Consider the following 6,062-nt stretch of genomic DNA (forward strand, 5'->3'; position numbering starts at 1 on the left):
AAAAAAAAAAAAAAAAAAAAAAAAACTGGAACAGACCACAATATCCTGTAATACTTACTGAGGGATGTGTCCAGGTAATGAATAACCTAAGTTTACAGAAGCAAAACTTGTTTTTCAAAAATACCTATTACGCAGAAAGAATCATCACATTAATACCATGTTGGAGTCACTGATGCCCTAATTCATTCATTCAAAAAAAAAATTCTTTGTTGTATGTGCTAAGGATGAAGCATGAACAAAACTAACCAGTGAAAACTGAGAAAGCCTCAATGTACTTACCTCCAGTCAGTGGTTTACAAACCTTTTTAGATGCAAACGAGGCACAAACAGGTAAGGCTAGAAGACCCTTATTCTATTGTGTGAGGGGAAGGGTTATAAGGACACTTTGTCGTCAAGGTTCTGACAGACAGGAGGAGTGAGGGTTGTGCACTTAGGTAACTATTATTGTATTATAATGGGTTCCTTTCTTGAATTAACAACAGCCACCAGCAATTAAACTCCTAACAAATGGGAGAGGAAAGGGGTAAGCTAAGGTAAACCAGGGAGGAAAAGGGAGGTAAAAACAGTGCATTCTAGCCAGGGCTGCATGAAGGACACACAAGGAACTTGAAATCAGAGATATCATGAAGTCCATAATCCAAGACCACACGCTGCTGTATTAAGTTTCAGTAACAGTGTGCTGTCATATTTACCTACTTTTACATTGTAGCAAGGGCAAGCAAATCACTTACCTATGTTTTCTTCCTACACCTCTGACAGATTAAACAAAATGATCAACGTAGCTCTAAGGGGCCAAGTGAGTGGTAACGCTAAATAACCAGTCAAATTCTACAAATCTCTTTTTATTTAGTGTAAATTTCAATGACTTTGGGTTTTTTTTCCTACTTCTCTGTCATCAGTGTCTAGAAAAAGTGTTCCATAAATATTGCATGGATGGATGGGTGAAAGAAGCAAGTCCACAGATACCGAGGTCAAAAGGAAGCAGGCAAAGCTTCTTCTGGCTGATCTCCCAGCTCTCCCACCCCCCTCCACCCCCCACCCCCCAAAGGGGTTTGCAATCTCAGGAGCCAGGGTAGGAATGCCTAAGGCTGACCCACAAACTCAGAGAACGTGGGGAACTAACATTTGCTAAGAGAAAAAAGGCTAGTAGCTAGGAAAAGTCCAAAGGATCGTGTCTAAGACAAAGACAGGTAAGAACAAGCTAGATCAGCAACTATAAGCAAGCCCGACTGGTTACTAAGAACCTAGAGATGACCCAAAAGTAAGCATTTCTAAACAGAGGGAAGACGTTTTTATGGGGTCCCTGTGGCCTGTCCAGGCTCAGTTGGTAGAACAATTAAGGGTGCCAAGACATGATAGATGATCACTTTTAATTCTGAAGAGACTTTAAAAAGGTAAAAAGCTTTAGCATCTCAATTTCGAATGTACTGAGTACAGCCCTCGAGGCATATTTGTCTTTGTACATCCCTGAGCCCTGAGCCCTAAGACCCCCACCCCCAGAGAGATAAGGAATGAGGAGCAGCCAACAAAGGCACTGCTGAGGAAGGGCGGGGAGGAGGGACTGGTGTCCCAGAGCTAAGTAAACAAAGTGTTTCAAAAAGGAGAATGTGAGCAACTGTGTCAAATATCACTGACATCTGCGCAAGTGGTGACCTTGACCGGGGCACTGCATGCCTGAAGTCAGTGCAAGCAAGAACCGCAGGAAAGAAAGTGAAGAGAGCAACTGTAGACCAAGCTTTTAAGGAGTTTTGTGACTGAGGAGGGGCAGCAGCAAAAAGGTACTCAGAGAGGAATGTGAGATTAAGAACAAGTTTTTGCTATAGTTACTTTTTGTTTTAAAGATGACAGTCATTGCAGCATGTTGTGTACTGATGGGAATGATCACGCAGGAGAGAAATGGAACAACTGCATGCAATGTGATTTCGCTTACATGTGGAATCTAAAGAACAAAATAAACAAACAAAACAGAAACTCACAGATACAGAGAACACTTTGATGGTTGCCAGATGGGTGGGAGATTGGGGAAGTGGGTGAGAAAGGGGAAGGAATTAATAAGTAAAAATTGGTTGTTACAAAGTAGCCATGGGGATGTAAGGTATAGCGTAAGGAATATAGTCAATAATATTTTAATAACTATGTATGGTGTCGGGATGGGTCCTAGATCTATTGGGGTGGTAGACTGGGGGTGGGGGGAGGGTTGAAAGGCAGGGTGAAAAGGGGGAAGGGATTAAGAAGTACAAATTGGTAATTGCAAAACAGTCAATGGGGATGTAAATAAAGCATGGGGAATATAGTCAGTAATATTGTGATAGTGTGGTACCGTGTCAGATCAGATGGTTGCTGGACTTATCATGGTGATCACTTCTTTACATGTAATAAATGTTGAATAACTATGGTGTACTCCTGAAATTGATATAATATTGTATGTTAACTATATTTTTAAAAAACTCTTTTAAAAAAGAAAAGAAAAGAAATGGAACCACTGGAATGGACCAATTGCTCAGGTGATGCCCGTGAACTGGAGAGAAGGAACAGGAGGACCCAGGGCTACTGGAGGGGCTGGTCATGGAGAGGTGAAGAGTTATCCATGTAAATGGGGAGAAAGAACTGATGGGGTACATATGCACTTAGGTTAGTCCACGTGGAGGTGGGAACATGTACAGATTTCTCAGTGAAGTATAAAAATATCACTCATCACAAACTGAGAGTAAGGAAGAGGAAGAAAGAATTGTAACTTTAAGAATGAGAAAATAGGGCCAGCTGAGTGGCGCGATGGTTAAGAACTGGCTTGGGACGCCAGAGGGCCCTGGTTCTGATCCCACGTATGAGGGCCAGTGACACTGCCCTCTACAGCTAAGATGCTGAACAACAGCTCAACCTGGAGGTGGGCTGCCATGAGTCGGTGATGGCGTAGGCTGCAGCCCCTGCTGCAGTGGGCTGCCATNAAAAAAAAAACAAAAAACAAAAAAAACAATTAGATCTGCTCCATCTAACCCTCGGCCACAGATTACAGTTGCTTTAGAATTTATAATATACATTTTTCACTCATCAGTCTAATTTAAATTATATTACACCAATTTATGTATAGTTTAAGAACCTTAGTATAAGAGTGTTTCTTCCTTCTACCTTTTTGTTTTTATTACGTTTAACCTCATAATACATTATTATTTTTGCTTTAAACATCCAATTATGTTTTAAATAGATTTAAATGACAACAAAAGTAATTTACATTTGCCCACATAAATACCATTTCTGGTGCTCTTCATTTCCTTGTATAAATCCAGATTTCCACTTTATATAATTTTCCTTTTTGTAAGATTTCTTGTAATGCAGGCAGGCTGGTGATAAATTCTTTCAGCTTTTGTACATCTGGAAAAAGTCTTTATTTCACCTTCATTTTTGATATACATTTTTTAGTGGGTATTAAATTCTAGGCAAGTTTTTTCTTTCATTACTTAAAAGATGTTGTGCCACTATCTACTGGCTTGCATCATTTCTTTTGAGAAAATGATGACTGCTGTCATCTTTAACTTTGATCCTCTGGTTATTTTTCAGATTCTTTATCGCCAGTTTTTTTAAACAATTTCATTTTGTGTTCTGTTGTGCCTTGTAATTTCTTCATAATTCTTGCGTGCAGGGTTTGTCGAGCTTCTTAGATGTACGCATTTATAGTTTTTATCAAATTCAGAAAAATTTCAGCCATTACTTCTGTTAATCTCAAACACTGCAGATTTCATTTCTGGAAGTTTTATTTTGATCTTTTTACATCTTCCATGTCTCTACTTAACATATGCAGTCTTTTCTCTAGCTTCTTGAACATATGGATATAGTTATAACTGTTTTAATACTATTCACTAATTCTATCATGTGTCATTTCTTGGTCTGTTTCTACTCATTGTTCGTTTGTTTTTTCTTTTTTCTCTGTATTATGAGTCATATTTTCCTGCTTCTTTACATGCCTGGTAATTTTTGAGTGGATACTTGCATACTGGATTTTTACCTATTGGTTTCTGGATAGTTTGTATTCCTACAAATATTTTGAGCTTTCTTTTGAAATGCAATTATTTGGAAAGTCTGATTCTTTTGTTATACAGTACCAGAAGAACCTTTAGTCTAGGGCTAATTTTGCCCCACTACTGAAATAAAGACCCGTCTGAGTACACCACTTAAAACCAAGAATTATGAGGTTTTCCACTCTAGCTGTTCAGAATATGAATTATTCCTGACCCTATTTAAGCTCAATGTATTATTCCCTGTAATCTTTCCAGGCAGTATGATCTCCCGATTTAGTATTCCATTCCCAAAATTCAGCAACTTCAACGAAATATCAGTAGGTTATTATATTAATGCAGCTACATCTTACAAGTACTTCATAACAGTTTTTACCCTGCTGTGTTCCAAAAGGGTGGCAGGCAAGTTCTACACAGCACTGGTATATCCAAGTTTATGTAATTTTTAAATTACCCTTCCTCTCTTCAAAATAGCACAGGTACCATAAGGCCTATGGTTCTGAAATATAAATCAATCAAATCAAGCAAGCAATTAACAACAAGGAAGGAAGCCAAGTAAGAAAAGAAAGCTTCACAAAGCCAACAAGTCCTATTTTTAAAAAATGTGACATGGTAAATTCCTTCCTATAAAAATACCATCACATTTTCATAAATTCTGTTCCTTCTTCCTGGGATGTCATCCCTTCTCTCCCAACTCTATATTCCTAATTTGTTTCTAACTCATACTTCAAGACTCCAGCAGTCAGAGGGGTCCCCATACTGTTGACACTGTTTTAGAACAGCGTCCTAGAGCTCCTATCATACCGTATAGTGACAACTGACAAAAGCCTTAACACACTATGCTACACTACAATTTTTGGTTCTGTTTTCTTGTTCTCCTGTCGTTATGTCCTCTGTAGCTAGGAAATAAGGCATATTTGTCTCTGTATAACTAGAGCCTAGAAAATGCACAGTAGCTAACTAAATAAACATATATTAATGGTATGACCAATCAAATAAGTACTTCTTAAAGTAAAAGAAAAGGTGATAGAGAAAGAACACTGGAAAATATTTGAGACAAGTCCATCTCAACAACTTATCTACTTTATTAATATAAATTTGCTGGGGGAGGAAAATATATATCCTTACAAGTTTTGCTATTTGCCTTTCCACTCAGTTATTCTTAAAAAATGTATCTTGACCTATCCCCTCCTGCATAAAGTAATTCAACTAGAGAGAAACAGCAAATGGCCTATCTTTATTCATAGTGAGACAATTAATAAATTAAGGGTCTAGATGATAAAACAATCCCATTGCTAAGACTGTTTATGTGCTTCACTTATTTATTTTTAAAGCATGGTCTCACATCACTGTCTTCCAGGAATCAAGGTCAGCACAGTTTATACAACCACATTTCTGGTCAAGAACTCTCTAACCACATACAAAGCTGCTGTTGAGCTCACTGGTGTGGCCTAATTTTAACTAAGTAGAAACAGCATTGCTATCACCAAAGCAAAAAGGAACAAAAAGACCACTACACGGAGCAAAGCCACAGCACTGTGGAGCCAGAAATCAACAGCAGATTGACAGCTCACAAACAAGGGTTTCCTAAAGGTTCCCCAACTCAGAGAATTTTATAAAGATATCAAAAGCTCAGCCTTACCCCCTGGATACTCTGATTTGGTAGGTCTGCCCCTACCTAGAAATGTTTTGTTTTAAATAACTGTGGTGAATCTGATGCAACAAATTCACTGATAGACATTTGGAAACTTTTAGTGAGACTCGGTTCAAAGGCACAAATGAGTATTAGCAGAAATCCACAATAAAATGAGCTTATCTAGTACTATATATTTCCCAATAAAGAAGAGCAAAAATGGGAATGATGAGAACAATTTTATTAAACAAACTGGGTTAAATTGGAACAGACCAAGGGCCGGCCAAGTGGCTCAGTTGGTTAAGAGCTCGCGCAAGAGTGCGAGCTCTGAGTAACAGCGGTTCGACTCCCAGCCCGAGCTGAGCAGCCGCTGAGCTGCCAACAGGTGGCAGGATGGCTCAGCTAAAAAAAAAATTAAA

The 6,062-nt window shown here is 38.5% G+C and overlaps 1 protein-coding gene and 1 long non-coding RNA gene across 2 annotated transcripts in view; one reads left to right on the plus strand and one right to left on the minus strand.

The window, feature by feature from the left end:
* The window catches only part of RRAS2 (RAS related 2), a 21,410-nt gene that overhangs the window by 8,284 nt on the left and 7,064 nt on the right, over window positions 1-6,062 (minus strand). The gene's annotated exons all lie outside the window — the stretch shown is intronic.
* Window positions 1,054-6,062, plus strand: part of LOC109388270 (uncharacterized) — a 10,110-nt gene continuing 5,101 nt past the window's right edge. Inside the window, exons 1-2 of the long non-coding RNA XR_002125168.1 lie at window positions 1,054-1,778; window positions 2,462-2,573. This is a non-coding gene — a long non-coding RNA (uncharacterized LOC109388270). The remainder of the gene's footprint in view (window positions 1,779-2,461; window positions 2,574-6,062) is intronic.

This window comes from Hipposideros armiger, unplaced genomic scaffold (assembly GCF_001890085.2).
Source record: "Hipposideros armiger isolate ML-2016 unplaced genomic scaffold, ASM189008v1 scaffold_188, whole genome shotgun sequence".
Taxonomy (NCBI): Eukaryota; Metazoa; Chordata; class Mammalia; order Chiroptera; family Hipposideridae; genus Hipposideros; species Hipposideros armiger.